At 32.0% G+C, this 11,092-nt stretch overlaps 1 protein-coding gene across 1 annotated transcript in view; it reads right to left on the bottom strand.

Moving 5' to 3' along the window:
- Positions 1-273: 273 nt before the first annotated feature.
- LOC106467119 (transcription initiation factor IIB-like) overlaps positions 274-11,092 on the bottom strand; it is a 68,583-nt gene continuing 57,764 nt past the window's right edge. The window contains exon 11 of the mRNA XM_022395248.1: positions 274-604. The gene's annotated coding sequence lies outside the window, so the exon portion shown is untranslated. The remainder of the gene's footprint in view (positions 605-11,092) is intronic.

Genomic DNA, 11,092 nt, shown 5'->3' with positions numbered 1-11,092 from the left:
CCTACTTTCGAGTTGCGTGTAACACTTCGACGTACCTGACATAATGCCTGAAGTCACCTGCACATTATGATATAATCTACCTCTTCAAAATACTGAGGACTTTACTCCTTTCACTGTTGCCACAACAATGTTCAACTTGAGGAGGAAGAGAGGAACGCCGTTCTCATTGCACAAATAAATTTCAATTTCGTCCCTTTTGCTAACAAAATCATACACATAGGGGAACGTTTAGAGACAGAGTCTTTATTGACTGGCTTAAACTGAATAGAAACACCTGTGTACTGATTCTTTCTTTGCCAAACATAATCTTCACATTCATAGAGTTGTTTTTGCTTTTAATTTTGGTTTTACGTAAAGTTATTGTTAAATATTAACTTTGATATAATTAACGACTGATCGGTAAGGTAATTAACTTTACGGCATATTTATACATATGTGCACATTAATGTCAATATATTTATAGAATTCCTCTTGTTAAATATTTATAATTCGATCACTAAACTACACTGAAAGATATAACACGTTCAGTTGGAATGAAGTCCAGATAACACGTTGGTCAGTTCACTTGCTTTCTTGTCTTCCTCTTCAAATACCATTACTCTGTCTGCAAAAACAAGTAAAATCTCGTCATCATGTGTATCTAGCTAACAAAATCTAACCTTTCCCTCCTGTATCTCTGTCTAACAAAATTCAATCTCGCCATCATGTATTTCTGTTTAACAAAATCTAACTTCTCTCTTATGTGATTTCTAACAACATCCAACCTCGCCCTCCTGTGTTCTATGTTTAATAAAATGTAATCTCGCCATCCTGTGTCGCTGTAACTGAGTTAAACAAGATATGTTTGTCTTGTATCGTTTAGTCCGACTCCACGAACTACTTTCAAAAGTCTCTCTTGATATTAGTTATTGACGATTATCACCATGCGGTGTTCCTGCTATTCCAGATTTCTACCCCACTTTAATTACCCCTAAGAGGAACTGCCGTTGTGGTATTAATGTATACTGATATTCAACATGTGTTTCTGTCTAACAGAAACATGAATTACCACACCATATATCTAAAACAAACTAATCTTTGTACTGGCTACTGTATAACTTAATATTCATCGTCTGGCTAACATGTTCCGAAACAATGAGTAACCCAGTTTTAATGTCAAAGATTTCTCTTCATCATCTATGAGTGGGTACATTATTAATCAACTGGTATCGGTGGGACCATTAATAATAATCGTTATATAGTGTTGATCAATAGCTAGGACTAAAACACGTTCATCAGATAATGACTACTACTCTTAGAAACTTGTAGTTTATATGATTATAATACTTTATGTAAATTCTGCAATTCTCACGATTAAACATGGCCGCTTGGTCTAGAAAACTAGTTGAAAAAGTTGAAAAGATTAAAACAATATTTTAAAGATTAGCTAGCAATCTTCTAACATAGGATTCTCTTCACATGTATTTGGTAACGGATACAATATATCCTAGTTTGTGTAACCGTTTTAAATAAGCATCGCACTGTGATCATAATCAAGTTTACTTTTAGTCCTTTACTAAAATTATTTTCCTTTATGTTCATTTTATATAAATAATAATAATTTATCCGTTCCAGCTATTTATTAAATAAGTTATTATATTTAATCTAATAACGAACTAGATCATATGAAACAGTAATATTGAATTTTGGTTAGTGCAAACATGAAATCAACTGTGACATTTAAAACAATGAAGAACCCCGGGCTATGAAATGGCGTAGACGACCTTAGCTTGTGAAAAATAATACAGAACTTTAATCTATAAATTACGAGTAACGACGTTGAAACTAGATATATGGAAACATAACATCATTTAAAACTACTACTCTAGATTATACGTCCTAATCAATATTTAACTCTTTGTTTACAGAAGATTTACATCTTTCAAAGACTGACATTGAACCACAAAGCTTTCGTCCCTTCGCAATCGATATTTACTAATACCTCCCAAAAAGAACGTAATGTTTGTCAGAAGTTCTCAAAACTGTATAATACTAATTAATAAACGGATTTACAAATATGTGCGTCTGTAATTATTGAGACAGTAGTAAGTCTTTTGACTTTCCAAACAGTTAAACATTAATTAGAGAAGAACATAAATAATCACCAAATATTTTTGCACTTCGGAATCCTTTATCTGAAGCATTTCTTCCAGTCAAAGCGATGTGCTTTAGAACATAAACTTTACGGACCAGTGAATAAATAAAACAAGAAACTAATAAATGTAGATGCCCTAAGGCCTTCTGTTAGAATCGAATTATTATTATTATTATTACAGATCATTTAAAAATGTTACTGCAGCGATCTTTGAAATTCATTCAGTGAATGTACGGGACCGCGGATTATTTAGAAAAGTCAGTGTATCTTAGTTAAATATTCTGGAAATATTATTCTCTTATTGTTTAGTTATGTACATCCACTTCCTTATACGCATTGCAGTAAATAATATTTCTGTTATGCTCGATCAACGTATTGAAACGCTATATGCTTACAAAAACCAAAGAATAAACCATTTCGGAACCCTACCACCCCGTATCTTACCAAATATTAAACCTTTTCGGGATTCTATCAACCTGTACCTCACCAAAGAATAAACCATTTTGAAGTCTTAGTACCCTATACTTCACCACAAATTGAACCAATTAGTGGTTCCAACATTTTGTATCAAACCAAAACATAAATTGCTTTGTGGTCCCATCGACTTATATCTTACCACAAAGCTTGTACATTTACAGTGATTTTAATTCATTCCATAAAATTATTTGGAAATACGCACGCAGAAGCACAGATGCACATACAAATACATAAAAAATATAAAATATTTTTAATATGATGATCTAATACAGAAGATTAGCTTTTAAAGATCTTGATCAATTTGTGAAAGTATTGTGTTTTAAATACACGTTGATCATGACCGAAGAGCTTATCATTTCATAAAAATAATTTGAATGAAGAGATACTTAAGTACTAGAGATACCTTCATCACGACTGAAGGATCTCTCATGTCTTAAGACTAAAAATACTTTAATCGTTACTGAAGACATTTTTTGTTTCTGAAGATACCTTCATCATTACTGAAGAGATTCTTAGATTCTGAAGATACCTTCATCGTGACTGAAGAGGTTTTCAGGTCTTAAAGGTATCTTCTTAGTAACTGAAAACATTCATAGGTTCTGGAGATACTTTCATCATGATTGAAGAGGTGTTCACAGGTTCTGTAAATACCTTGATCGTGACTGAAGAAGTTTTCATCTCCTCAAGATATCGTCATCGTGACTGAAGAGGTGTCTTAATCACAAATATTATATTGAAGTTGGGAACCAGATTGAATATGTACAGAAATAATGAGAATTCTGTTACAATCAATTATCAGTGAAAAGTTTCTTGATCACTCAATAGGGATAACACTGATTTGTTTGTTTGGTTGTTTTATAGAGCAAAGTTACATTGGGGTATATGCTGCGTTCATCGTGGAGAATCGAACCCCGGATTCTAGCGTTGTAAGTCCATCAAAATTACCGTTGTACTACGGGGAGACAGGATAATATTATAACTTAAATTACTGTAAATTCAAAATTATAGATGAACATTACATACTTTTAATTACAATCCATTCTGTTCTAAAGATATTCATTAATTAAATGTAAAGTTAACAGAATAGAAAGATTAATTCTATCGACAAACCACCCATACAAATACGATCGAAAGGATACAAGTTACAAACGTATTGCATTCGCTAACGGTCTACTTTCACCGGTTTTTGGTTAATAATTCAATATGTTGGGATGTACTTGAAAATTTCGTACGGTTTCTAAAAAACTGATTAGAAATAAAAAGGATGCTCTTTGCGAGGCAGTAAATATATATGCTGATTACTGAAATTATATGATGGATTCAATTTTTGGAACTCCGCTAGTAACATTAAGTTTCTGTTTGATTATTGGCATTTTAATATAAGTTTGACTCTGGTGCAATGAACGATAGAAATAAAATATACAACAAAATGAAAACAAGATGTAATTTTGTTTAGTGCACGTCCTCAAAGTTCTTGACTGGTATACAGTATTAAGGGAACTCTTTTCTTAGCGTTCCTTCTTAGAGAGTAGGGGAAATTCCATTAATACTTATTGAGGCAGCATGTCGTGTTGGTCAGAAATACCACATAGTACTGAAACTTGGTCGATTTAACAGGAATGGTAGATTAAATTATTTGATTACTTTTCCTCGGAAAGCTCACCTACTGCCAACGAGTCAGCTTCTTAGCCTGCATATATCTTCTAAAGTACAGGCAGGATATATGTGTTTCTTAAACACAAAGCTTCACAATGGGATACCTATGCTGTGCCCACCGGGAAGATCGAACCCAGAATTTTAGCGTCACAATCTCTTAGCTTACCGCTGAGCCACCGGAGAGTGTGCGGCAGGAGCTAAATTAATGCAAGTGGGGTAAGTATCTGAGATACGTTAGCACAGACCCATAAAGCCATCCCCGCCGGCAACTGCCTTGTTCTAGATAGAGTTGTAATGCATTAACTAATTAATTACTGGCCAGGAACTGTTTTAGTTTTTATTTACAGGCAAGTTGTATATTGACAAAGATATACTCAGTTTCAAAGCATGATGTATTCAATACCTCTATATGAAATTCTTATATCTCTAATTTTAGGTCAAGGCAAAAATAACTTATCTAAAGTAGGAAATATTAGCTGTCTTTACAGAATAAATAGGTTTAAGCGTAATTTCTTATTATCGCTCAGTTTTTTAAGCAATAAAAACAATACAAGCATCCATGAACCGTAATTTACTCGATGCACTTTTGGAAGTAAACATTAATATGTGTATGATTTAGTCTTTATGAGGAATCAGTTATTAGAATATAGTAAGATGAATTAAATGCTTGTTCTAGCTTTGTTCAGCAACAGACCGAGAATGTTTTAAATGTAAAACAGAAATCTGTCAAAACATCAGAAATCAAGTAAGTTTTAATATTCCAGAAAATTATTTTGTTATACATAAAATTGTGATCACGTAACAGACAATACGTTTTAAATGACATAAAAAACAACAATGTTATAATGTAACATTGTTGTTTTTATGTTATTTAAATGTTGTTCCATGTTTTTAACACGATCGTACCCGCTTGTTGTTTTGTTTTTCAGGAGAAATATTAAAAGGAATGGCATATTTTGAGATGTATAATACTTTTTTTTTCAAACAATATTCAAAAGTATCACTAATAGTTATCAAGGTACTTCAGACGCACACGGTGATTGGCGTCATAGTTCCACAAAGTGGCACCAGAGGGCGAGTTGCTAGCGTCGTGTTGTCGATGGTTTGCTAAGATATAATTACATCATCAATATTGTAGTCTGTATTTAATTACATGTCCTAAAAAGTAAAAGTGTCATATGTATTTTTAGCATTGTATAAGTTTAGTATAATTAGTAGCTTAAACGTATGTGTTGTTAACAAGGCAGATGGTGTTTTTGGGCAGAAGGTGTTTTTATAGGCAGATAATGTTGCTAAAGTCCTATAAGTGGATGGTCTTACTAAAGTACATTGCTGCTAGAGCAGATAGTGTTACTAAAGTTCTATAGGCAGACCAAGGACAGTATTTCTTTAGTTCTGTAGAAGGTCATCAAACTGTGTACAGATTTCAACTTGTGTTTACTTTATCACATATATTTAATTATAGGTCGTAAAATGTTAGAAGTAAAACTGTTATTTTAACGAACGGGTTAGAAGTTCATTCTTGTGTCATGCAATAACCGACACAAATAGTTAACATATATTACATGATCTTTGTAACATTGTTCCAAAATCTCAATAACTGCGTGAGGAAAATATCTGCTTTTACAAGTAAAAATAGTTGATAAACTATTTTTTCTGAGCCTTTAAACTGAAATCTTACATGTTTAGTTTGCATTGAACACACAGTGTGAACAAATAATACTGCTGGCATCACGAAAGAATTATGTTTGACTATAATGCACATGTTTGTATCCTTCATTAATTTATTTATGTAGTGACATGTCTTCAGTATTTGTTTCACATGTTGTTGCACAAAAGAAAAGAAAATTGATACAGTATTTACTGGTAGAGACACATTCAGACCATAGATGGTGATAGACACTTGGAACTAACGCCTGTAGCAAAATTGGTTTTGTCCCTATTAATACTGTCAGTTTGTTGTTTAAGACTCAAAATTTAGGTAAATCAATATACGCGGACTTTTCTCTACATTAAAATACTTATATTTTCGAACTTTCGGCCCTCTTACTGGAGCCTTCATTGGGCAACAATGAACTAAGCGATAAAAATTCGTTGAACGATGAAGGATCTGATAAGAGGGCCAAAAGCTCACAAAAAAAAGTATTTTAACGAAGAGAAAAGTCCGTGTATAATTCTACATAATAGTGTTAGTTTGTTCACTGTGAACAGCAGAACACTTAAAGCAGACCACAGTTTTATTTGCTGAATGTTAAAATGTTACTTCAAAACTTGTGTTCTACAGAAAAGTGGTATGGAAATTTCAATTGTTTATAAGACATGAAAATGAGTGATTGAATTTTGTTTATGAAATTCTAATATGAAAACGTTATGTAAACTAAATAACGTAGTGGTACCTTTTTGTAGTTTTGGTAAATAATATAGTTAGTAGTGTATCTAATGTATGAAGTATTGCTGTTTCAGCAAAATGTTTCAGTATGTGTAAAACTTGTCTTATTATGTCTGTGATTTTACTTACATATATTAATGATATATGCATAAAATATATTGATTTGTAACGAAACAGAGTTTATATATATATATAATAGAAACTCTATAAAAAGCACTGCATTAGATGTTTAAACACATTTGTTAGAAACGTGGATAATCCGATCATGGGATCTAATTTACCAAAAATGGCTAACCTACTATTTTTGAATTTATGTAGAAAATCAATGCCTGTAAAGTTATAACATTACAGTTAATTTAAACATTTTTGTTTTAGTTTTGAAAATTTAAAAAGATAAGAAAATAGACTTTCTGATTTGACAACAGATATTTAAACTAATATCTGTTTGAATCATTATAAAATGTACTACTAGTAAATTAAAATTATGATATATTACTTATGTTAACAAATGTTTAGCTATATTTTACTTCAAACAATTAGTTAGCCATGATGCCTCAACAGCCTTAAGTGAGAAACCACATGTCATCATATTTGAGGAGTCAGACCAAAATTACCAATAGGATTCAAACAGTTTACACTGCTTGGAGTTTACATGATGACCTATCTGTCATTTAATGTCTAGTAATCTGTTCGTTTTTCGATATAAAAGTTCAAGAGAAAAGATTATAAGAATGTTGTTTATTTACATAGAGTGGTACGTGATTTTTTTGACAATTTACCCCTATTCCTAAATAAGAATTTATTAAGCTTTAAGTCTGTTTTTGTGAAGAACGCCTATATGCAAACAGTTTTAGTATAAATCAGTCAGCATTATATGTAAAGTTACAAACCAACAAGAAACAAGCTCCGGACAAAAACTTGTGAAATTTTCTACAGAAATGTAAGAATAATAGTTTTAATTTCTAAAATAGTAATAGTTAAACATAACTATTTACATAGATCCTTAAAAACTAAACTTTAGATTAACCTATAAAACTAAACACGAAATTTAAAATATTTTATATTATTTAGAGATGTCAATAATTATCCTTTTCAGGATGACTAGGTGTAAAAGTGTTTTATACAATATATTACTTATGGAAATGAAAAGTATAGAAGAAATGAATATTACATATAGAACTTTAGAAAATGCAAAAATATGTCACGCAATGTAAAATGTAGAAGCAAAAGCTACAATCATATACTACGGTAATTAAACATGTACTAAATCCATACATAAATAATAAAAACCACAATCGGTTATGGAATAATAATGTAATTGTGTCGTTCAAGTAATGGTTTTATTTATAAAAAGGAAATATTAGATGTGGTAAAGAATTTTCAGGACAGATAATTGTATGATATGTCAATTAGAAAAGTGAAAACTATAGAACTAATGGATTGGTGAACTGTTTTATACATAAAGTGACCGATAATTGTAAAAGTATGTAAAGTAAATTATTGGCTATGATCTAATATCTGCCTCATTCAAATAATGGATAAATTAAGATAGTATGTGTGGTAAAAACTTTTTACATGACATATGTAATACAAGTTATCAGCTTGTTATAATAATTGTCTCATTAAAATGATGGGTTTACTTGTAAAGTATTCAAACTTTTATGACACATGGAAGTTGATTAATAACTGAAAACATAACCAGCTATATTAACTGTCTCGTTCAAATAATAGTTTCAATTGTAACTTTTTAGGACATGTGATTAAATATAGACTATAATGTTGATAACGTTTGTAAAAACTAGAATTTATACTTGAAAATATAATTGTCTCGCAGTTTAACTTATAGAAGCGAAATTGTAAGTTTGATAAATATTAAATGTAGAAGTTATAAAGTAATCACGTGTTGAGACACTCTACGATTAAGTCATCATCTTATTAAACTCTCCACCTATAGTAACACTGTTTCTGATAATACTGTCCGCCTATAGTAACACCTTCCACCTATAGAACCTTTGTAACAACATACGCCATCGTTGAACTATGACGTCATCACCTCTTTGGTGGCACTATGACATCAGCGCTAGTCTACCCCTATTGCCTGAGGCAAATAATCAGCGCGCGCGTTTCAAGTACCGGGATAAATATTATCACTCCCAATTAAAATTTCAAACATAAAATTGGTTACTTATTTTTTGAACTACATACTATATGTTTATATATGTGCGTGTGTATGTTTCTTTTGTTGGGACAGGAGTGGCCTAATGGTCAACGTAATAGGCTTATCGTCAGATTCAAATCTCGAACCGCGATTTGCTGTGAGATTGTTTTTTAACTATTGCAGTCAGTCCCACTATTTGATTAATAGTAGCCGGATAATAATCGGCGGGTGCTGCTGATTGGTCTATGCATCTAGTCCTAAGTTCTAAATAAGGAATAGCTATGCCCAAACCTTCGGATCTCGAACTTGGCCGTTTGGTCCATGTCGCATCAAGTGATTGCCATGTTGAATAAACCAAATACCACAGTTTATTCTATTATAACAGACTTCAATCCTATATAATGCATCTGATTACTTTGCACTTAACATAAGAATTGCAAGAAATATTAAATGGTTTGTTTGAAGTTAAGCACAAAGCTACACAATGGGCTATCTGTGCTCTTCCCACCATGGGTACCATGGCGTTGTAAGTCCGCAGACATAACGCTGTTTATCTATACGATAAAATAATAATCATTTTCCTGTTTACACACCCTTTCTTTAAACTTCATCACGACATTCGTCAAGTTAATTTCATTAACCTTAGTTTTTAGAAAACTACCCAAATGTTGAGTTAATTAGCAACATTTTTTATTGCATAAGTGTAACGTTAGCTTTACTAATCTTCACATGTTTACGATAAGCCGGAATTAGACATTTATGACGCTTTGCTAGAATATGGCTAAACGCATCATACAATGTCTGCCATAACACTGCTTAAATATTTACACAAAGCTCGTGATTGTGTGGTCAAGTCCTAGTTACTAAGCTCGTGAGCCAAGTTCAACAGAGATAAGAGGATATTGCAAGCGAACTATTAATTAAAAACAACACTATAACCACGCTTGTAATAGCAGATTTTCTTCAATTCTTTAGCATTTTTAAATAAATGAACAAGAATGTTTTTGTATATTCTGGGCGAGGATTATCTTTATAGTTACTCCAGGACTGTGTCTTGTCAGTCACACTTGTATACCTAATATACTGGCAACAAGCTATTTTTTATTGTATTTGAGGGATGTTCTATACACATTTAGCAATGTATGATTGGTACAGTTTGTAGTGTAGCTGGTATTATATGATTAGTGCTAAAGAAAATATTATGAAGACAATTGAAACCAATATAATTATTTCTGTTTCGACATTAGAATTTATACTATATATATATCTTAAATGAAACAACTGTACAGTTACATTTGCCTCGCATTATGTGTGTTCCAGCATTTTCCTGTATATTTGAATAAAGTGTCTTTGTATATTTGTTCCAGGGTTTTTTTCATATCTTGGTACCAAAGTTTTTTTATGTGTATTTGTTTTCTGCTTTCTCCGTGTATTTGCACCAAATTGTCCAGTATGTTTCCATCAAAAGTTTCAATTATATTTATTTCAAAACGTATTTGTTACATACTTGCTCCAGTTTTATCTTATACATATGCACCATATTTTCTTTGTATATTTACTCTAAATTTATAAAAAAAAAAAATTGTATCGGGATTTTTTCTTTTCCTTATAGATTTGAGCCAGTCTTGTTACCGTATTTGTGTACATTACTACCAGGATTATCATGTCCAGGTTTAGCATTGTTTATGAAATATTTCATTCAGGCCATCAAAATACTAACCTGGAACTTCTAAGCATAGTAGTAACTCTTAATAAGGCCCGGTACGGCCAGGTGGTTAGGGCGTTCGACTCGCAATATGAGGGTCGCGGGTTAAAATCCCTGTCACACCAAACATGCTCGCCCTTTCAGCCGTGGGGTCATTATAATGTGACGGTCAATCCCACTATTCGTTGGTAAAAGAGTAGCCAAAGAGTTGGCGGTGGGTGGTGATGACTAGCTGCCTTCCCTCTAGTCTTACACTGCTAAATTAGGGACGGATAGTGCAGATAGCCCTCGTGTAGCGTTGCGCGAAATTCAAGAAACAAACTCTTAATATTCCGAAAACATATTAAGAGTTCTTGTTTTACTGGAAAACAACGATTGTTTTAAATTCGGAATATGAGGGTGATCGATTACTACAGATTGTCTATCTTATATACGGATTTTTTTATAGTTCTCAAACCATTTTAAAACGTATAGAAAAATGGTATTAAAAAGAATATATGAAAATAATTAATTAGTTTTTTAGAAGCTACTCATATTTGATCTTATATTTGCTTTTATTGTTGATCATGAACA

This window comes from Limulus polyphemus, unplaced genomic scaffold (genome assembly GCF_000517525.1).
Source record: "Limulus polyphemus unplaced genomic scaffold, Limulus_polyphemus-2.1.2 Scaffold2495, whole genome shotgun sequence".
Taxonomy (NCBI): domain Eukaryota; kingdom Metazoa; phylum Arthropoda; class Merostomata; order Xiphosura; family Limulidae; genus Limulus; species Limulus polyphemus.
Note: the sequence above shows the minus strand (reverse complement) of the source record. Positions and strands in the feature narration are given on the sequence as shown.